The following is a 23,662-nucleotide window of genomic DNA, read 5'->3' as shown; positions in this document are numbered from 1 at the left end:
CTAGATATCCGTAGGCCCCATAGCAAAGTTTGTAAGGGCCCCCTATTTAGCAACTGATTGTGACAAATGTATGTAAATCATATTACTTAGACAGCAAAGATGGGCCCCCTTCAGCTCTGGCCCCATAGCAGCTGCACCCCTTGCACCTATGGTAGTTACGCCTCTTGGTCGACATACAATAGGTTGCCAGGGTCAAAATGTTCACAGGGTCAAAAGGTAGACACATGACCACATCGAAGTGAGTTTTTAATTTTTTACTTCACTGAGACTAGACTGAGACTAGTCTGAGCCTGAAGCATGGCAAGTGAAGGGAGCCATGCAAGGGTACGCGTTACACTAATTATGGGTCCATGTCAAAAGTTGTTGATATTGACACCAACAATGTAAAAACTCATGTAGCCCTTAATGTGTCTACCTATTGACATTGTTGACCTTTTGACCCTGTCGACCTTTCCCATATCGTCCTTTTGGGATCAACCTATTGACTGTCTATCTAGACACTGTCTGTCTAATAATCCACACCCATGTAAATGTTCAGGGGAGCAAAAAGGGAAGGCTCCAGAAGCTATTATACTTGTATTGACTGGACCTGCTGGGGCAGGGTTGGCTGTACCGCTGGGCAAGCTAGGCATGTGCCTAATGCACGCAGAATCCCAATGGGCCACCATTGCAGCTGATGCAATGCACCAGGGCAAACCACATTGACGTGGTCTGCAGCTCTCAGCATATTGATGGCCAGCTACAATAAATACTAGGTACTCACTTATTGATGGCCTAACTCCTTTCTGTAACAAAGAGAAAAGAGGTTGTCTGTCCAGAGAAGAAAGAGTTCTCCTCCCTCTACTCTACTGGAATCATTGGAGAACTTCTTAGTTCCACGGAGGGTGGTCCCTTCCCTGGGACCAGCCACCCAATGAGTTGCTGCTGGAGATGTTCAGAGCTTTAGGCAGAGGCTGTTCGCTAGAAGCTCCTCCATTCCGGGCTGTTTACCGTGGGATTTGGGAGGAAGCCACCCTGGGTGGAAGAGATCCAGTACAGCAGTGATATTCTTGCCAAATGGCACTATGATGGAAACTACTGAGGAAGAGAGGGATCTAGGTGTCACCATTTCAGGGAACTTAAAGGCAGGCAATGTAATGGCCCCCATACATCAGCAATCACAATTCATTGCTTCTAAGATCCAGTGATTTTTCCCCCCAGATAAATGGTTTCTTCAATCTATTTGATTTGCCCACACATTACAGATTTGTTTCAGTGATCGGCAGATTTTTCCTGTTAGAATGCCCACACATACAAAAATGAAACTCCAATAAAACCAGATTTTTAAACATGTTTAAAAATCTGTTCAGCAATCGATTGGCGATCCCTATTAATTTTTGATTGGGATTGCCAAAAGGGGTAGCCCACACATTAAAGATTAATTGTGACAATCATCTCCAGAACGGAGGATTGTCACAATTAATTGCTGATGTATGGGACCCATAACAAAGCAATGAAGAAGGCAAGTCAGATGCTTGGTTCCATAGGAAGAGGAATCAGTAGTAGAAAGAAGGAAGTAATAATGCCACTGTCATTGGTATGACCTCATCTAGAGTACTGTGTTCAGTTCTGGAGGCCATATCTCCAGAATGATATAAATACATTAGAGACTGTACAAATAAGGGCAACTAAAATGGTGCATGGCCTACATCACAAAACTTACTCAAAAAGTCTAAAAGATCTTAATATGCATAGTTTAGAGCAGAGAAGGGAAAGGGGGGACATGATAGAAACTTTCAAATGTATCAAGGGTTTTAACAAGGTACAGGTGGGAGACATTCTTCACAGGAAGGAGCGACAGGACATGAGGACATGCACTGAAACGAGAGAGAGGAAGATTCAGGGGAAATTTGAGGAAGAATGACTTCACATAAAGGGTAGTGGATAAGTGGCATAGCCAACCATCAGAGGTGGTAGAGTCAAATACAGTAGAGCAATTTAAACATGCTTGGGATAGGCATATTGATATCCTTACAAAGAAATAAGGATCAAATATGGTTTGAGGTAACATGTTTAAAAAAGGGGAAGATTAGATGGGCCAAGTGGTTTTTATCTGCAGTCAAATTCTATGTTTCTATAAATATCAGTCAGAGGTGGAATTATCAATAGTACTGTGTGGGCATAATGTATAAGGGCCTTTACTACTGTGTGGCATAATGTGCATAAAGAGTACTACTTTGTGACTTTCTAGGGATAGGGTATTGGGGCTGTTGTAGCTTATTGGGTTAGTGCAGGGGTCCTCAAACTATTTTACTTTAGGACCCCATTAGACAATAAATTGAATTACAGGACCCCAGCAAGTACAGTAACTGCAGAAGGTCATTACATCACACATGTAGGCAGCAGACAGCACAGCATTGTGGAGTCACAAAAGTATGGGATTAGTCTAAAATAACAGACAATTCAACAGATTTTTCAGACTCCTTGAATCACTGACTGAGATTAGAAAAGTCATCAGCCTGATGGCCAGCAACAAGGAGTCGCGACCACATGCTGAGAAGGTCGGGACCCACTTTGGGGTCAGGACCCACAGTTTGAGAACCACTGGGTTAGTGTATTAAGGTTTGTTTATGGGTTTAGGTTAGGGTATTGTGAAAATATAAAGCTATAAATTGGGGGCCCCAAACCAGGATTTTGCCTAGTGCCCCATGAAGAGTAAGTCTGACTCTGTCAAAGGTCAAGAGACAGCATTAGCAGATTAGGCAAAAGTTGGGCAGACATCAATTGCCTTGAGAAGCTGACAAAGTCAATCTTACCTCAGAAAGAGTGGGAAAAGGGGTTAGCATGGCTTAGCATGCTCCTGATGCAGCTCCCCTGGGCATTTCAGGACTCAGGTCCTGATTCATAGCGGACATTATGTGACATTTGCACAGTTGGTACTGTACTTTAGTGTATATTTCCGGTTGGCTATTCAGATGTGGGTGGAGATAGGCATTGCCAACAACAGTCCTGTTTAGATGGACATTCTGAGTGAACATAGGGCTGCGGTAATGTTCACTGCTATCACGGATGTGCAACCGATGGCCCGACTATTTACTCAAAGTAGCAGATAAGAAATCGTGAGCATCTCTGAAGGAATTTAATAGGCTGCAGCATCAGCATAGATTTGCCGTTATTTATACAGCACCTGGGAGGCCAGTTTCATCTAAGGAGAAAAAGCGGTGCCCCGTTTATACACTGTATGATTATTACATTAATAATAAAATGATAATGTAAATAAAGACTCGGAGGCATAGATTTGTAAGTATAAGTGCTTGTTAGCTATTTATTAAGAGGATACTAAGAACATTTAAATCTACTTAATTACATTAAAGTTTGGTGGCAGAGAAAGGACCGCTATACTCATCCCCTCCAATCCATGCATTAAGCCTGGTAAAGAGATAAAGTGGAGATCAAGTAGAAGGTGATAATGCACCAGCCAGTCATCTATGTTTGAAAATTGACAGTTAGGAGAGGATTGGCTCATGCATTTCCACCTTCTACTTTATCTCCATTTTATCTCTTCAACAGGCTTAATACATCTGCCTCCATGTGTTAAATAACTAGTAACCTGCAATTCCAACTGATATAATCAGACAGACAAATAAATCTCAACAACTACAGTACCAACAAGTGGTATCCACTCATCCTTCTAGCATGACTACCCACACACCAGGGTGATGACACTGCCCCGTCAGGGTGGTCCAGCAACCAAACAGGTCAACCCAAAAACCATAACACTAATCAACTTAATCAAATTTTCACCCAAAGCATCGACATGCCACTCCTTACAACCGAAAAATAGCAACAAATCCACCACCAGGATGGGAAGAAAAGAACAAATAAGTTTTTGTAACAGCCAAAAAGTCTAAATACACAACACTAGTCATGACTGGACAACATAATCACAAGGTATCTCACAAGACCCTGGGTGTAGGTTAATATTCTCACAGAAAAGCATACTAGCTTACAGGGGGATGACAGAAACTCTACCGCTGGTCATGTCTCTGCCTAATGGGGGGAGGGGGGGGGGGTAATTAGGTGGCATAGAGAAATGAGCTCCCCCACCTCTGCATGACCACTTTAAGCCCTGTACATACATACATACATACATACATACATACATACATACATACATTTCTACCATACATACATACATACATACATACATACATACATACATACATACATACATAAAAGTGATATATGTAGAGGGGACTGCCTGTACTACAAAATTTCCTGTTGGAAAGGAAACAAAAGAAATGTAGAAATATTATTGTTGGCTGGGGCCAGCCTACAATTATGTCTCTCTCTCTCTCTCTCTATGGACTTTGTTCTGGTTCGCTGGCAGAGACAACTTCCTTCTCAAATGGACAAAACCATGGGCCTTATTCTAGTTCACTTTTTCTGGCAAAATCCTTCTTAGATGGACAAAACCATGTGCACTGCAGGTGGGGCAGATGTTACTTGCGCAGAGAGAAAATTAGATTTGGGTGGGGTTTTACTTCAAAGTGAGATCTATATTGCAGTGTAAAAATAAAGCAGTCAGTATTAACCCTGCACAGAAACAAAATAAGTCACCCAAATGTAACTCTCTCTGCACATGTTATATCTGCCCCACCTGCAGTGCACATGGTTCTGCCCATTTGAGAAGGAACTAGAATAAGGGCATATATGTATATATTATGCAATGGCACTTTTATGTTTGTCGGGACTTTTATAGCAATGTGATATTTCTATCACTTAATTTATATATAGTGGCAGATGCACAATTAGTTTAGTAATACCACTCGGGTGCATGAGGGAGGGGTTAATACTGAGTAAATAAAACAAGACATTTTCCCCCCAGCTCACTGAATGGTATTAGTAACCAGTCTTGAACACTACATGATAATAGAATTCAGAGATATTGGTTACATATAGTTGCACAAATGTATGAATAAGCCTCCAAGCCATCATCAAGGCTTCTCTGTGTATTGGGGGTTCCTAGCCCTATATCTAGGTGCAGGGTGCTGCACCCCAAAAAAACAGCATAAGGCAGAAAGCTCAGAGCAGCTCACCAGTGAAAATGCTATAGTGTACATAAATATTAGTGATAGGAAGCTGAAGCTATATCGAGCTATATAAAGTTCAAGACTGGTTACTAATACCATTCAGTGAGCTGAGGGAACAATGCATTTTTTGCTAGCACTTAATGGAGACAGCTGTGCAGATATGGGGCGGGATGTACTAAGGGGAAAATGTAGTAAAACCCCCATTTATCGCATTTTCCTATGTATTAAAACCCCTCCGCCTCATTATCGCAGGGAAGAGTATCGCCACCTTTGGGTGGCGATACCCTATAGAAGCCTATGGGCTTCTTTTTGCCGCCCGACGCCTCCGCCGCAAACCCACTACCCCCCTTTCCCCCTCCCTCTGGCTTACCTGGTCCAGGTCCTCCTGGACCAGGAAGGTAAGTCCTTCCTCCCCCTAGTAACGCAGCCGGATGTCCTTCTGGCTGTAGGGGGGAGGAGGAGGCGCCAGGGACAGCCTGCTTAGCTGTCCCCGGCGTGAGGGGAGAGCCAGGTGGCAGGGAGATGACGGAGACCGCCCGCACACCAGAGTACAGGTATCGTGGGGGGGGGGGGCTCCGTCACTGCATTGCGATGCCAGCCGCATATGTTAGTACACATGCGCTGGCATCGCGACGGTAAACCGGCGAAGGGTGGCGATGTATATTAATACATCCCACCCATGAACTGCCTGAAAGATTGAGTTTGTCCCAGGAGTGGCTACTGCCACAGGGACTAGATGACATTTGGCCTTAATTGGCCACTCTTTAGCCTCTTCTACTATTTGCCCACTGCTACAGAAATAGCAGATACAACTGAAGACAGAGGGCCATATTCAATGAGAAAAATTTGCCGTGTTTTATGGCGAGTTTGTGCTATTTTCGCGTTGGAAGGAGCATTTTGCTCTCCAAAAGTGAACCACCCTATTCAATGTGATATTTTCGCCGTCTTTTTAAGTGATTTTCGCCGTGTCTCTCCGTGTAGCAATTCTCCATCTTTTCATGGAGAACTGGAATGTGAACTTTTAAACTAAAAGGTTTTTTTTTTTTTTATTTTGGTGTCAAAATATCAGGAATTTTTTTCTGTGAAGGAGCATGCTATTTTTATTTTTTACACAGAGCAGCCAGCAGGGGGCCGGAGCTCTCGAGCCGCTCATTAGATATTCATATATTCACTGCACCCGATCATTACATATGCACGATCGGGTCCCCTGCTGGCTATAGGGGGGGGGGGCAGCTTGTGCTGCCTGGATCCCGGGGAGCCCTCCTCCCCTCCACATATGTTCTGGGGTAGCCAGGGAAACTTTAATCTCCCGAGCTGCCACCGTCCCCCGGCTCCCTGCCAGCTCCCTGCCGCGGACGCTCGTCCGCTGCAGGGGTTAAGACTCGCCGCGAGTGGCGGCGAGTCTTAACCACATTGAATAGTGGGAGCAGGAGTGGCAGCGAGCCCTCCGGAACAGGGCGAGTGCATGGCGAGAGAAAAAAATCTCTCGCCATGCACGGCGAATTTTTCTCATTGAATATGGCCCAGAGGCATATTAATAATGGATCCAGGTGGCCCACACCACACCTGCTGCACCCATTTTTTAATAGTTACACTCCAGAGTCCAGTGACAACAGCAGTGATGCTGATTCCTCTGGAAAAATGGCTGCTGCGTCATTTCTCCAGAGATCTGCGTGTGTGCGCAGTGGAGTCTGAGGACTCTAGTCCTCAGACTCCACTAGATTGTAAGCTCCTCCGAGTAGGGCCCTCTTCCCTCCTGTTGTCAAAGCCCACTTCTCTTCACATTTCACTCACAGCTCTCCTATACTCCAACACTCAGTGACCATCTTCATACTCATCTCCATCATTGGCCTCAAGCCTCTAGTTGTATGTTGATTGGGTCCTCACTACTTACATTTAAGCTGTAATGTGTATTGAACTGTGGTGCTCTTTATTTGTACTGTATTTTTGTTATTTATTCAATGTTATGCCAAGTTTTGTCTCCCTGTATTGTTCCTTTGTACGGCGCTGCAAAACACTTGTGGCGCCTTATAAATAAAATTATAATAATAATAATAATAATAGTGCTCAGACACTACTGCACTCCACTACACATTGCAGAGAGGAGCGGGCTAGTACAGAGGAGGCTGCACAAGAGCCTCCTCCTCTATTAAAACACTCCTGCCTTAAGGATTCAATGGGTAGATAAAACTAACTTACTGTACATTTAGGTTACTGTTTCCCAAAGGAAAAACCCATACTCCTCCCAACATTGAAAACGTTTTAAACTGAACATACACCAGGCCAATAGCAAGCCACATTCCAAGAAGTCAACTTGGGATAGTCCGAGCCATGATTATAATTAAATGGAATAGAATATACATGGAACAGATAAGAGCTGAGTGAAGTAAAAGTTGAAGTTTGAGGAAGTCAGTGAGGAACCAATGATGGATCTAACATTAATGCCAGGAACGTCAGAATAGCTATAAAAACAGTAACAGGCTGTCAAAGTGTCCGGAACATGGGATCCATCTGCTCTGTCTATCATGAAACTTATTTTGGCTATTAGTGCTTGACAGATGGATGCTGTTTACTCCTGCAGCATCCACCACAGCACAGAACTCTGTGTCATTTTACCCAATATTTTGGCTTATTATAAGATGACAATTTACAGCATGTCAGATGTTATATGTGCAGGTTTTTGGTTTTTTAAAAGGGTAACTTGTGTGTACTTTATGTGTTACAGTAGACATTGAGGGGTAGATGTACTAAGCCTGGAGTAGTGATAAAGGTGATAACACAGCAGCCAATCAGATCCTAACTGTCATATTTAAATCTCAACCTGTAGCTTGGCATTTAGGAGCTGATTGCCTGCTGTATTATCACTGGACACTTTATCACTTCACCGGGCTCAATACATCTACCCCAGTCTTTAAGCTACAGTGCTCTATCCAGGATGTTCATGGTGTGTGGAACATGATTTCCCAAGTTAGGGAACAGGATGAAATAGCGCACCTGCCCAGGGTTCTAGGGACATTTTCAGAGACCTGCACTCGCAAACAAAACTATCCTGTCTTGGTATAGAATGGGCGCTGCACTACTGTGTGACGTGACATATAAGGGGCATTATAGTGTGAAATGTGATGTGTAAGGGGAGAGTTTCATTTCTGTCTAGGCTAACCACTTGCATTTATCTGCAAATTTGCAGATGAGCAATCAGGTCTGAATTAGGCCCTTTGTTAGGTAATATCAATTATTCCAGGCATATAATTTAGTTTAGTAGATTACAGGTTTTCAAATTTAGTTTTTTGGTTTTGTTGATCTTTATGTAATAACTAGTAAGCCTGCTCGAAGCAAAAGCTTCGAAAGCTAGTCGCTTCTGCGACAGAGAGAAAGGATATAGGATAACTCGCTGTAAACAGATAGCAGTGTTTCGGAGACACACATACTAGACATATAGATGATTCTGGTAGTTACTTACTTGCTGACAACAATCTTGTTAAGGCCCCCCTCCCCTTATGAGATATAGGCACTTTCCATGCGATGCCGGCGAATTGTTGCAACGGGTTGCATGAAAATTGTCACATTGCATGTCCTTTTCCTGTGGTTGCGATGAGAGGTGCATTACCATGGGCATCGCAATTGCAGATTTTAGGGGCTGCCACGAGGATCAATCCGATCCCGCAGCCATGAATGGGATGACATACGATAAAACGTATGCATATAACGTATGCATATGACGTATAATATGCGGTCCAGCCACCCGGGAGATAGTTCAGCGGTTCTCAAACTGTGGGTCCTGACCCCAAAGTGGGTCCCGCCTTCTCAGTATGGGGTCACTTCTCCATGTTGCTGACCATTTGGCTGATGACTTTTCTAATCTCAGTCAGTGATTTAAGGAGTCTGGAGAATCTGTTGAATTGTCTGTTACTTCAGTCTCCTCCCATCATTTTCTGCCTCCACAATGCTGCCATGTATGTGCTGATGTGATCAGGAGCGGAGCACATTAAAGTCTACCATGGGACTGGTTATCTTTAAAGGAAATCAACAGCAGACAGTTTCTGAGTAAGAGCAACCTAGATGTGTAAAGAAAGGGATGCTACAGCTTCTTGAGCCCTCTAGTGGCCATGTCAGTATCCTTACTTATTGTCTGCATGCTGGAATTACATTTTAGTTTTTTTTTAAACATTGCCTATCTTCCTGTACAATTTCAGGAGAGAAAGTGTTTTTTTTTTTCTTTCAAATTTTAAGCAAATAAAATGCAAAATGTCAAAATATTTACTTATCTGTTTTATTTTAGTACATTGAATCTATTAGCAATTTAAGAAAATATTTGTGTTTTGTTTTTGCTTCCACTGCACATGCACGCCATGTACCAGCGAGCCTCAGACTGGCCCTGCAAATATCACTCCACTGCCCCAGTGATATTTTGTGTATAAATTTATAAACTGATGCCAAATTGCTGCATACTAAGAAATAGCCCCCATTAGCAATGCAGGCTTTATCTTACAGAAGAATGTACAGTATGTGACAATTTAACATAGTAGTTGAGGCTGAAAAAAGACTTACAGATGGAGCCCCTCTCATTCACTGCCACTGCTCGCCAGAATGTCCCCACTGGCGAGTGCTGGCGGAGAGGGACTCCATTAGACCGGCACACGTGACCGCCTCACACGCACGCATGTCCCAGTCAACAGGGAGCTCAGTCGGAATGGTGCGCACGGCGAGAGTATATGCATAGGTATCACTCACCAGTCTTGTCCCCTCTCTTGGTCATGGTGACCTGAGAACATTAATGATGTTCTCAAGCCACCATCCATCGGCCCTCAAGAGAGGACTTTCCTTATCTCATATGATGAGGGTGCCAAGACTGATGATACCTCTTCCAATTTTGTCTTTTTTTTTTGATGATTTCATCAGGAAGTTTGCGGCTAGAGATACAGTATGACCGATCTACTCTGGAAGAACAAAAAAAAATGAAAGTTCTATGGATGGTGAGACCACAGTTGTTCTAGGTGTTGTTTGTTATTCTAGTAGTTCTACTGTAGGTGTTGTTGTTCTAGTAGTTGTTCTACTCACCCAATCTGGTTGAGTGCTGAGCTGCATGTTTTTTGATTGTTTGTTTTTTATTTTTTTATGAATGTGGTCACTAGAGTACATCACAAAGCACAGAAGAGGTGTAGTCACACTATGGACTTCACCTGCACCCATGCTGCTACATTCATCTGTAAAACCTACAACAGATTCTAATATGACATTAGGAAAACTCATTAAAACAAAATTGCTGTTTTAAGCCCAGCACAGGGCAAACAACATCAATGCGGGGCACTTAAGTCTGAAAATGCTGGTACTTATGACTAAACACCCGTGAGTAACTTGGGTGTGGTATAGGGTTCCGACAGTTGGGATCCCGACAGTCATTAGGCCGATGCCGGGATCCCGACTGCCCAGACTCAGACATCATGGTGAGCGCAACAAAGACCCTTGCGGGCACGGTGGCTCGCTATGCTCACCATCTATTCTATTCTCCCTCTATGGGGGGTCGTGGACCCCCACGAGGGAAAATAGTGGGTGGCCGTCACGCACCTGTCTGTCGGTGTTTTGACAGTCGGGATCCCGACGTCGGGTAAATGACTGCCGGGATCCCGACTGTTGTGACAGTGTCCAGCACCTAATAACTTAGCAGCCTGCTGATTAGAATATCGCTGGGAGCTCTCTATTGGCTCTATTCACATTTTTTGTGTCTCCTATACCCATACTCTATGGAGCTTGTGTAGAAGCAAAACAAGGGAGCCAGAATGTGAGCAGGACAGTGAGCAGTGAAGGCAGAACACACAAATATCAGGTTTCATGAGCTACCAATGGAGTTTCCCAACCAGAGGAGAGATACTGTATGCCCAGGGATCCCAGCTTGTAGTCCTCCCTTCATAACCTGTTATCTGTTGTGAGCATCACTGTATTTTCCTTCCTGATTCTTGTCTTTTCCTCCTCAGAGTAACGCAATATGCACCACACCTTAATGACCCTTACACATCATGTTGCACACCTTACACATAATGTAACACACTAGCGCCTCTTCCATACCACGTCACACAAAGTATTGCCCCTTACACACCACATTGCACACTGTAATGCCCCTTACACACTATATCACACACTCTATAATGCCTGTTACACATCAAGTCACACACCATAATGCCTCATACACATTATGTCACACACCGTAATGCCCCTTACACACTATGTCACACATTCTGTAATGCCCGTTACACATCATGTCACATACCATAATGTCTCACACAATAATGACCCTTATACATGACAGCACACACAGTAATGTCACTTACAGTACACAGCACATTGAACACTATAATTTGTCCCTTATATATCATGTTACACACTATAATACCCCTTACACATGTCAGCCTCATACTTAAAAGGCTGTGTACTCTGTTTTGCAGCAACCTGCTTCCTTGTGCTGCTTGCTGTCAGGGGTTTCATGACCCCATGAACCTTCTCTTTCTGAATAGGGCAATACTGACTGTAATGTGGCCTTGTTGGCCAGAGCACTGATTTGACCCCATCTGCCAGAACCCCTGGTAATTGTGGGCTGGTAGCGGCAATTCTAGAAGATGCAGTTTTCGTGTAATTCCGCACTCCTTGTATACTCTCTGCAGTACCACAGCGCATCTTACCGTGGCTGGGTGCTGTCCATGTGAAAGCCTTGGACCTCTTGATTTTCCAATACAGCTAGCAGCAAGAAGATCCTCCGATCCCCTCCTGCAGCTATCAGCCTATGACATCCCCCAATCAGTTCTGGATTTTGTGGCTATGGCACCTTTCAGAACAGGCAGGCTTTGGTTGCCTAGCCGTATATCCGGCTCTGCAAAGAGAGACCTCCTGGGTGCTGCTATTTTTGCATGTGACAAGATAAATGATAGATTTTATTACCCCTTTCATATCGCCAACATAACCCGCATCAGACCAAGGTTGTTGCTGGGTCCTTATAACCCGGGTCGAGCAACCCAGCATTTTGGCCCAAGTTATAAGAACGGTTAAACCAGGTCCCCCCCTGTAACATGGGGGACCCTGTTTTAATGTGAATGCGCCGGACCCGGGTCGGACACAAAATTGCAATCCTGTGTCCAACCCGTGTTTGCGATTTGAAAGGGGTAAATGTGTAGTTTAAATTGTTCACTGCCAAGGTTCAATCCAGCCCTGACTGTAGAGCAGTGCTTGGGGAGAATTATAGTTTTCCCAGAGCTGTTCTCATCATTGTGCTGGAAGAAGATTTGTGATGATTCTCATTTTATCTTCCTGAATTCTAGGACTCTGTAAGCCTCTCCTGGGCTGGACTACTGCCTTACTCACAATGGTTCAGTGAGCTGGAATTATGAATAAGACTGAAGTAATACACAGTGTAGCATAACAATGCACAGAATTGCACAGAATAAAAAGTTTAAAACTATGCAAAAAAATTCAATAAAAATTCATACTACAAATACCAAAGGATGAGTTGGTGATCTCTACCAGTTCAGGGAAACCTGCATGACATTTTGGAAATTGATTTTTATGATCCTGAGAATGGTGCTTTATTCATACTGGAGATCATATGCAATATACTATATACACTTGGAGATATTTTCACTTTTCTTGACATACAGTATTGTAAAGAACTTTAATAAACCGTGTTTGGTCCATTAATCATTTTTAATGGACACCTCTTCAGAATTCCAGCTCACTGAACTAGTAATTTATACCTAAATTCACTTAACCTAAATACTGCTCTGTACTCAGGACTAGAGATTGTAATCTTCATAGGGTAATGTGTTAGAACCAGTAAACACCTTTCAATATTGGAAATACTGTTTGTTTTTCTCTATTTTCTGTAAGTTCTCTTGCTTTCTGTTGGCAGCTTCTGCATACTATAGCTGGGATATTGCATACTGTACCTTGCATACTATGGGGGATATTCAATCCTGGGTCATGACTGTTGGGCTTGCCTGACAGCCGTGACCATGTCTTGGCTCGAGAAAAAAACAGCAGACAGGATTCAAACTCCCGCCTGCCAATCATCGAAAAGGGGGCGTGGCCGCAAGATACGGCTGTGGATTGTCAAGCTGCGGCCGGGAGCTCAACAATCCATGACTGTTCTTGGCAAAACAGGCCCGACTGCTTTTAAAGTTGGGTCCGCTCTGTCAAGATCCCTGTTCAATGCTGTCGGGAAAGACCGCATTGAATATGGCCCCACCGCTATTTCCCCCTAGATGTATCCTGCATGCAGTATCTTAATCGCCCGGTGATAGTGCCGCTATCGCTATGGGCCCTACACACAGAGCGATGTAGGATAATTTTCTAAGGAATCTAGTCAAAAAATGGGCTGAAATCGCCCCGTGTGTCGGCCCCATTACCTTTGGTGCCAGCTGAGACACTATTTTTTATTGCTTAGTGCAGTGGTTCCCAAACTTTTTTAAATCACGGCACCCTAGAGCATCAAAATATTTTCAAGGCACCCCAAGGCCAAATGCTTCTTATCGATAAATTCAGGAAAAAAAATGAAATTAAGTGCATTGTGTTTATATGTCACAGTTATCTGGTTTTGCCTGGTACATTATCCATAAATAATATGAATTGATCCCGGTCCACCAACCCAAGGCACCCCTGCAAGTGTCCTGAGGCACCCCAGGGTGCCTGGTCACACAGTTTGGGAACCACTGGATTAGTGCAAAGTCCAAACTAATACAGTACATACATATATACAATAAACTAGTACATACAATTTACCTTTACTACTAGTTACCCTGTGACTGTACTAAAGAACCCTATATCATACATTGGGGGATCATAATAGAGAGCTAGATGCCCCTATTCACTGACAAATCTTTAGTTATAGATCTGTAAATAACATTATTTAAAAGAGCTACTTAGGATATGCAATACTGTTTATCTAACATTGTAACCCCTTATTAAAATAATAGGTAAAGTACAGCATTTGGATTACAGATTATTAAAACTTTGGGTACTTATGCATTATCTGGGCTTCCATGTTAAATGCACCCCATTTTTTCATACCCCTATTATCCAACTACGCATGGAGTTGATTTTATATAGTGTGGCGAGCGCAGCGCAATAGGAGTTAGTCCACTTTTGCTCTATTGCAAAGGAACCATCATTTTGTGGGCACAGTTGGGGTTGTGGTGTGAAAAGCCACATATGACATAATGGGGGGATGCCCTAATGCAAAAATGCGGTAAAAACCCTGTTACATTTTGGGATGCACTAAAGCCCCATTGCCGGGGGCCATCGCCAGAAAAAGCAAAAGCTGGCGATACCCCATAGAAGCCTATGGGCTTATACCGTGACCCACCGCTGCCCCGAATGGACCCCCCCCCCCACACCCTGAAGGAATCCTGCTGACCCCCCCTCACTTGTGAACGGGCAGCACAGTGCTGTGCTGCCCAGACCAGTGACCTCCTCCTCCCTGCACTGTAAATCCTCTTCCAGGTGCAGGGAGGAGGAAGAGGAGAGCCCGCCCTTCAGTAGCAGCATCCGGCTGGGTAAGGGAGGGAGGGGGAGCCGCTGGGGAGCAGCTGGGACCTGCTGCACATTGCCGGCCACATTGCAAATGACAGCAAGACAAGAGCTGTGCTTTGTGATAATTATTATCGCATATGTTCATGCATATGCAATAATTATCTCTGTGGTAGCCGGCGAAGTGGGGCCACGGATGCACCCCACCTATTTTATTTTTGATGGTAAAGTATTCTAAAACGTCAAACATATAATGTTATTCAGTCACATATGTATGTATGCCATTACTAGATGTACAGCAGGTCATTAAATTGTTGAGAAACATTCTTGCTTCCTCTAACAATAAAAACACAAAAATCAAAGAGAACAAATTTTGATAATGAATGTTTTTTTTATTATTATTATTATTATTATTATTATTATTATTATTATTATTATTATTATTATTAATAATTTCCCTTTAAAATACACCATAAGACTGCTACAACTACTGGGATCTAGAATAATAGCTAATAATACTAAGTAAAGCATTTTAATTGTGTCAGCATTATAGCATTATAGATTTTAACATGATACATACTACTGTCCTCATTTTACTTGTTGATATGGCAACCGTTGACAAACTGATTACTTACCAGATCACTATGATCTGTTGTACTATTGATAAACATGTAAAAAACAATATTTACTCATTTTGGTTAAAATGTAATAATTGCAAACCCATGCTAGAGAACACTAGAAGAGGCACAGTCTCCAGGAAGATGGCATGATAGCCATTTTACAGGTGATTTCCCTACTGCGCATTCACAAATGCCCGGAAAATGATATTCAGAGGGATTTTGCTGTGCTACTGTTGCCTACACAAGGCTCCAGAGAGGTAAGTACTGTATAGAAGAAATGGGTGCTACGTGTGCGGTGTGGGGCCGTGTTGAAAATTATATGAGAATTTCTAATACAAAATGGCAACATTATGGGTGAAATTTAATAGGATGAGAGATTCAGAAAGTGATAGAACTGGTAAGAAATATCCAGTTTTCTTTTTAAATGCGGCAATCATTTACACTTCAAAATCAAACTGGTTTTGCAGTGTAAATGATTGTTGCTTTAAAAAAACTGGAGATTTCTTACCAAATCTCTCCCTTTCTGAGTCTCTCATCCTATTAAATCCCCCCTACTGTATGGATGGATTGGTGAATGATTAAATAAGGAAGGGGGGGAGGGGGGGGGGGCGGTGCAGAATCAGTGAATTATTACTATTATTATTATTATTATTATTATTATTATTATTGGTTTGGACCCCTTTAGACACATGTATTGCAAAAAAAAAAAAGATTAAAAAAAAGCACATTTATTTGGAAACCTAGAATAATCTGCTTGTAATAGCACCTTGCTGACTTCAACTTGACCTCTTCCCTTTCCCTGTGTTATTTCCTAGAGATCTTTCTATGTCCTGTGCTGTCATTTCTGTTAGAGATTTTTCAGAATTAATCCCAGGGAATCCCATAGAGAAAAGAGTCCATACAATTACATACCATTTTTCTGTAATACAAATCTCTCTGAGGACAAGAAGCGCTTGCAGCCAGAATGTGATCAGTGAATGCTGACTGCATTTTACAACAGTGGCTCCTTCCTTTCTCTGGGATACAATGTTACATTGTGTCCACTAATTGTTACATTCTGCCATGTTGTCATGCAGTCACCAAGACCCTGTAAACAATCTGTTTGAGCCAAGGTCACTTTATAAGAGATTAAATGGTTCCCATTGACTGGGGGGAAATGAAAACGTAACTTTCACAGGAATAATTGTGTGCTCTGGTATTTAAAGTATGGATAACTGAGGAAGATTCCTATAGCCAGACTGCGATAAGCAAGGGCGTAACTACCTTAGGTGCAAGGAGTCCAGCTACTATGGGGCCCAGAGCTTCAGGGGGCCCATCTTTGCCGTTTAAGTAATATGTTTTACATATATTTATCACCATTACTTGCTAAATAAGGGGCCCTTACAAACATTTGCTATGGGGCCTATGAATATCTAGTTACGCCCCTGGCAATAAGTGGAGAGCTAGCTTCCTATTCCAAGCCACTCACTGCCGTATTACGCAGCCCGATCCAGCTTCTGCGTTTAGTGCAGTCCATAAAGGTCAGGATTTTGTGAGTGCACAGTTGGACCGTGAATCCGGGCACAGGGGTAGAAGAGGGTTGGGCTAAGCATATTATGCTAATTGTGTCATGCGGTAACTGCCAATATTGATTTGAACCTTGAATTTCAAACACAAACAAAGTACAGTATCTTGGGTTTTGGTATGATTTTTGGAGAGTGACCATGTCAAAATTCGCCATGTTTACATGGATTATTTTTTTGACATGATGAACTGTTGGCAAAGTGACCATTCTGGTCTATTGGCGTCTTACATTCTCCCAGTGGTTGCAGCGGCATCACCAATGTCTTCTTCTGGGATTTGGTGGTCATGTACGAAGACGTGTCAGCAGTATTTTTTCAGTACGTGTTTCCCCACTATTGCTAATCCTTAGTCCTCCCCCTAGTGCCTTACCAGTAGTGTACCAATAGCCCCCATAGACCCTTTGCAGGCTTTGGGTCTGCAGAGGCTATTGCTACAGCCCTGCCAGGATCTGCAGGAACTTGTCCCCCAAATGGCCACCATCTCAGAAAGGGTAATTATTATGGATGCTAGAGGAAGCAATAACCTATTTGGGAGGGACATGATTAATGCATTCATGAGCGACAGACCCAGCGACACAAGCTACTGAATGGGGGGGATCCCCTAACAATAATCAGGGTGTGGCATGGTGGCAGTGGTTATTGCCCCTGACAACAAGCAGGCATAGAGGGTTGTGGCGCCATAGTGTTCCGGCAGATAAAGGAGCACAAGTCTAGTTACACAACTTTGCTTAACTCTAACCATGCTCCCCCCTCATATATTTAAGCCTGCAGCCCATTGTCAAAGTCCCTACACTAGCATATATGCCGGGACTCAGTTATACTGGTAACCCAAGATGATTCCAAACTACAGTATTATTCAATTTGGAACCACTATGTAACTTTGGATGTGTTTGTATTTTTTAGGAAAACTGATCCACACAAAATGGTATTATACTTAACATACCTCATATATGTCCCAGATTAGCGGGGAAAGAGCATGTTTTATTTTTAAAAGTGGGCATTCCTGGGCAGATGGGGGTATGGTTTGGGTGGATCTGGGTGACGTTTGGGGAGATCATGGTGGAGTTTTGGTGGATCACAGTGGCAAACACTGATGCGGAGAATGATTAATACGTAGCATGGACAATTATGTCCTGACCCTGTAAGAGTGGGGAGATGGGAAAATCAAATCAGAGTAGAGGAGGAAAAGAAAAGGTGAAAAAAAAGGACGCTTTGAATGATTCCACCTGTATTTTATAAATAAATAATGGTTGCCCTAGGCTTGTATAAATAAATCATACCTTATATTTTTTTTAAATACATGATTTCTCTTGCCCCCTCTTATTACTGAAATATTTTTTTTTACCTGGCTGGCATTATGTTATTAATTTATAATTAATACCCCTATAACTATAATGATCAATATTTTCTTTTATAATAATGGGGCAATCATTAATTATTTATATACACTTCCAGTGTATATACAGCATATGTAGTTCATGTATACATATATGCATACTATAGCATCTGGGCCATGTTTGCTAATGTGCAATAACTTCCCTAAACCCTGGCACAGTCAAGTCGTTTCACAGATCTTTGTGTTTGTGGAGTTTCACATGCTAATGCTGTAATTAGATCCCTGATATGGTAATATAGCATATGCTGGAGAGAAAATGCTGTTTTCAGAGCAAATAAAGGAGAGACTGGATTATTTTGATTGAAATAGTTCCTGACAAGATTGGTTCTGTCACAGAAGAGCAATGCCGGACTGCCTGTGATATGAGGTACTGTATATACAGTGTAGTAACATAACTGTCTGTAGCAGCTAAATGGTTCTGGATTGGGTAGCCACACCCACTATAATATGGTAATATGCATGGCATGATATACCCATGTCTCCTGTTCAGTGGTGGCTCTTACCCTTGTGGAGGAGGGGGGCTGCCGCGATGCAGCCCCCCCCCCCCTCCGCTGCAGCCGCTGTGCTCCCCGCTGTTGCCGGTCTCAGCCGCCAGCCCATGCGCAGTAACGTCATACATACTACGCATGCACTGGCCCAAGCCTCCTTGGAGGCATATTCAGGTTCCTGGGTCCGACACATGCACAGTATCGTCCACGGTACTGCGCATGCACACAACCCGTTTTTTTGGGGGGCTGCCCTGCATTTGCGCACAGAGAGGCATCCCCGGAGGGAGGGAATACCTCCCGATGGGACTGATTTGAGTAACTGGCAGGTCAGACTTCCAATAGAAAGTCACTGCCAGTCACATTGAAGCCAGAGCATCTGACTTCAGTAGGCAGAGAACAGTGGTGGATTTTACCTGTAGTGCTTCAGCCCTGTGGCCCATAATTAAAAACCGCCACTGCTTCTGTTACATATAGTGTAACCCTTCACTTGCAAAACATATAACATTGAGTATGGCATTGGCATACCTGTAATAGGTGCAGGGTGTGTGGAGCACATACTACGATCTCTACATCCAAATAATTATACTTACCTCTTCCCCATCTCTGGAGTCCCGCGCTGGCTTCTGCTTCAAATCAGCAAAAATCACCAAGAAAATGGCTCCACGGTCATTTTCCCAGTGATTTGGCCATGTGCAAGAGAAATGTCTCTAGGGACAAGGCACAGGAGCAGGCCCGGCGACAGGGGTGAGGGGGAGTCAAGGGGGACATCTGACCCGGGCCCCAAGGCTCAGAAGGGCCCCATGATCAGGGGGCACAAAAAAAATGCACTCCATTTTTTTATTATGCTGTCTGCTCCGCCGCTGGCTCGGAGCAGACAACAAACATGCAGAGCGATCACCCTCTCTCCTCTCCCCCCGGCCCCAGTTACCTGTCATCTGGTATTTTCCATCTAGCTGTGGAAGCCAGAGTAGGCAGAGGATGGCTCTGCTCTTGTATGCTGCTGAGCATGCAGCAGGAGCTAAAAGAAGATGGCTGCCCTCATACAGACTACACAAAGATGGCCGCTGACCACCAATGAGAAGCCAGGGTTTCCTTCTCCAGGAAATATAGTGATTACAGAAAAAAGGTACGGGACTTAACGGAGGAGTTTGAGGAGATGATTTGTTCAGGAAAAAGGTCCAGAGAACCTTCTTAATGCCTACTCCACCTTTTTAATTAACCAGGTAAGTGCCTTGGGGGAGGGAAGAGAGTATCTATCTATCTATCTATCTATCTATCTATCTATCTATCTATCTATCTATCTATCTATCTATCTATCTATCTATCTATGATGTCCATGTATTGGGCCCCAAGATTTCTGTTTCCGGCCCTGCACAGGCGTCATGTTCCCAGAGACCCGGAGCATACACAAAGCCTGTACACACACCCTCTCCTCTCTTAGATCATCTTTCACTCGGGCGTGGTTTAAGTTTGCAGACTTTAATCCACAGCATAGTGAATAGGGAGTTTCTGATCTGAAAATGATATCCCATGCATAACAACTTCAGGCAACGTCACCTCTTCCTGGGTAGAAGTTGTAGTGGAAGATCTGTGTGCTCCACATGAAGTTACAGTATAAAAATTCACTGTAAATTACATTTAATGTTTTCTATTTGAGGTGGTGGGCTGAGAGGATATTCCATCCATACCAGATAAATGTCAACTGACATACAGTAGGAATCCTGTTTCCAACAAATCCAGCCATGTACAGTAGTTTTGATTCATTGCATGCTAACTAGGTTAGTTCCAATCTGGCTGCCATTTTATTAGTCTAGCTATTTTATGAGTGGAAAACTAACGGTGAACCAATGGATGAAGATTTTTTTCCTAGCGTCAGGGAGAAGTCAGATTAATATTTAATCACTCCTGTTATTTTGGTGGGATGGAGAGTTCTAATTAATGTGCAGTGGAACGCCGTTATTGAAATAAAAGGTAGACACATGGTTTTTCATCTTTTTTTAAGGTTAGCATTAGGCTCTTGGGGGCAGCGGTGGCTGCAGCCTAATGCGTATTGCACTGCCGCTCCCCAGGGGATCCATCCATGGGAGTTATTCTGATTGGTGCGCTCCCATGCAAATTTGCACAGAAGCACAATGTCTTTGATTGTGCATGTGCTGTGTGCGATTGGCCAACGTGAACAGAGTGTTCATTGGGTGCTCGCAAACAACAGTTCGGGCAGGGGGGGTGTGGGGCGGCAGGCCGGGGGATGCGCCCATGGGAACGCTCCCAGCATTTTATGGGCGTTCCCATGGTAATGCCCCAATGAAGTGGGTGCTGGGGATTTTCAGCTTCTTCCCCTGTCCTCTTACAGGACACACGGAAATCTAAGACATCTGGGAGTGTCTTAGTTTTGCATGAACGCACCACATCATTCGATGGTCAGCAACCATCAAATGATGTGGGTGTCGTCCCATAGGCTGCAAATGGATGTTTATGCAAAACATCCATCCACAGCCGTGTGGGCCAATTCAACCTGTGAAGGTGGGTGGGCAAGACACGCAGCACTGCAAACTATGCAGCGATGCGAAAGTCGCAGAGCAGTATGTCAACCAGAATAATACACCAAAAAATACGTGTCAACCTTTTCTACTGTATGTTGACCTTTTGACTGTGTCATCCTTTTTTGTAGACCTTCTCTAGGTGCATGTCAACCATTTAACTGTCGAACGTTTGACTCTGTTGACCTATTGTGCTATTTAAAATGTTACAAATTTCATATGTATGTTTGTATAGTATTACATTAAAAGTAAAAAAATACAGCAATAATGCCGGAACCATTATTCAGGAAACCTATGATTTCTCCATGGTAATCCAGTTAAACTTACTGTGATGTTTTTCATGTCTTTAATAGAGACCAGGGAAATGTTTCAGAATATCACAGCTTTGTTGCTGGCATAACGGTTCACAAAGGTGGGAATGAAAAAGTTTTGGTATTTAGGAAAAAAATGTCTTTTAAATTTACTTTTGTTTAAAAAAATTATGTTTTAGAAAAGTGTTGCTTTTAAACAGAATATTCAATAAATAACAGTTCAGCACATTGTCATTATAAATGTGAAAGCTAAATAACATTTCAGATTATTAAAACATCTTTTTACCCAATCTTGTGTTTGAACTTTGTATAAAAGATTTTCTGAGTCATTCACTGAAAATAGAACATAGGAAGAATTTCTATATTGTACAAAGAGTTCCATGTACTGTACTCAAGCATTTCACATCCCTTGCCCAAACCACATAGCAGATGTTTTCAGTAATATACAGTTAAGGCCCATACACACTAGAAGATTTTAATTTCAAAAGACTTTGGCCAAATCTTTGATAGATATATTTGTCACCAATGTAGTGCGTACACACTGAGCTATTTTTCCAAAGAGCAAAAGATTTTCAGGAGGCGAAAGACTTTGCTGGAAATCTTTCATTAAAAGGCGAATTACATAATGGGCTGGGTTTGAATTCCAAGGGCGGGAGAAGAGGCCATTGTATTTAGTCCACTTCTATTCTTGGGGCCTGATTCAGAACTAATGTAAACCCCACCCTACGTTGCCAGCTAGGGCTTTCTTGTATTTGCCAGGGGTTACATGCTCTTTGCAAGAGTTTCATGCTCTTTGCCAGGGGAAGTTACTCTGTGCACTGCACTCCGTGGTAAAAGAGACAGCCAGGGCAGAGTGGTGGGAAACCCAGATGTCTCAGAACAGGTTTATCTGTCCGTGGCGCGGCTATTTGAAATGATGTGCCGGCTCGTGACTCGCAAGCTAATCGAAGCTCGCGGCATGGCAGCGCCTGATTGGATGCCGGGCCGCTAGCTCCGATTGGCTCAGGAGTCCCGAGCCGGCGCGTCATTTGAAATATCCGTGCCACAGACGGATGGACCTGCTCTGAGACAGCCGGGTATATATTACTGGCTAATAAATTCAGTAAATAATCATTGGTGGGTAGTGGTGCCAGTAGAATATACATTGCTGGCATGTACCAGCAATCTATATATTACTGGCTTAAGAATGTCATTGGTGCCCCGTGGTGCCAGTGATATATAGATTGCTGGCATGTGCCAGCAATCTATATATTACTGCGGTACTTGATTAGTTTCACGGCGGCAGCTGTACGCTACGCTATGTTTGAATCTTGGCAACAAGCCAACAGCTGCCTTACTTCTCTAAGCTACGCTATCAGCGTAGCACTGGCAGCAGAGCTACGCTAAGATCAGCCAAACGGCGGCCTTACTTGTGTAGTTTCACGGTGGCAGTGTAAGCTGGTTATCAGCGTAGGCTGCCGCCGTGAAACTAAACAAGTAACTACCTTAGTGTTGCTGGGAACTGCATCTCTGTCCCCGGGGTTCCTGGCAAGCCTAGTCAGCGCCTCTCTCACACCACAGGCGCCAGCATGATCCCCTCTCTTTGGCAGAGAGGTGATCATGCTGGCACCAGGGGAGAGGCGATCCATCTGTTTTGACACGCAGGAGCGTCTCAGACGCTCCTGCAATGATACGCTCCTGCGTCGGAGTAGCTCAGATGTATGATATGGCAGGTGTGAATGTGTCCCTAAAACACCCCCTCTATCCACGGCAGCCCGAAGCGTGGCAAGCCCTGCGAGGGGATGTTACGCATCCTCCCGACCTTTTCATACCCCCACTATCCACGTCGGCTTGGAGTTGATTTTATATAGTGTGTCGAGAGCAGCGAGAGACCCAGTCCACCATGCTTCGGGCTGCCGTGGACAGTTGCGTTTTTTTAAGGAACACATTCACACCTGCCATATCATACATCTGAGCAATAGCTGCCCAGATGCAGGAGCGTATCATTGCAGGAGCGTCTGAAACGCTCCTGCGTGTCAAACAGATGGAGCGCCTCTCCCCAGGTGCCAACATGATCACCTCTCCGCCAAAGAGAGGGGATCATGCTGGTGCCGGTGGTGTGAGAGAGGCGCTGACTAGGCTTGACAGGGACGCCGGGGACAGAGATGCAGTTTCCGGCAACAGTAC

This window comes from Crinia signifera, chromosome 4 (assembly GCF_055691185.1).
Source record: "Crinia signifera chromosome 4, ASM5569118v1, whole genome shotgun sequence".
Taxonomy (NCBI): Eukaryota; Metazoa; Chordata; class Amphibia; order Anura; family Myobatrachidae; genus Crinia; species Crinia signifera.
Note: the sequence above shows the minus strand (reverse complement) of the source record.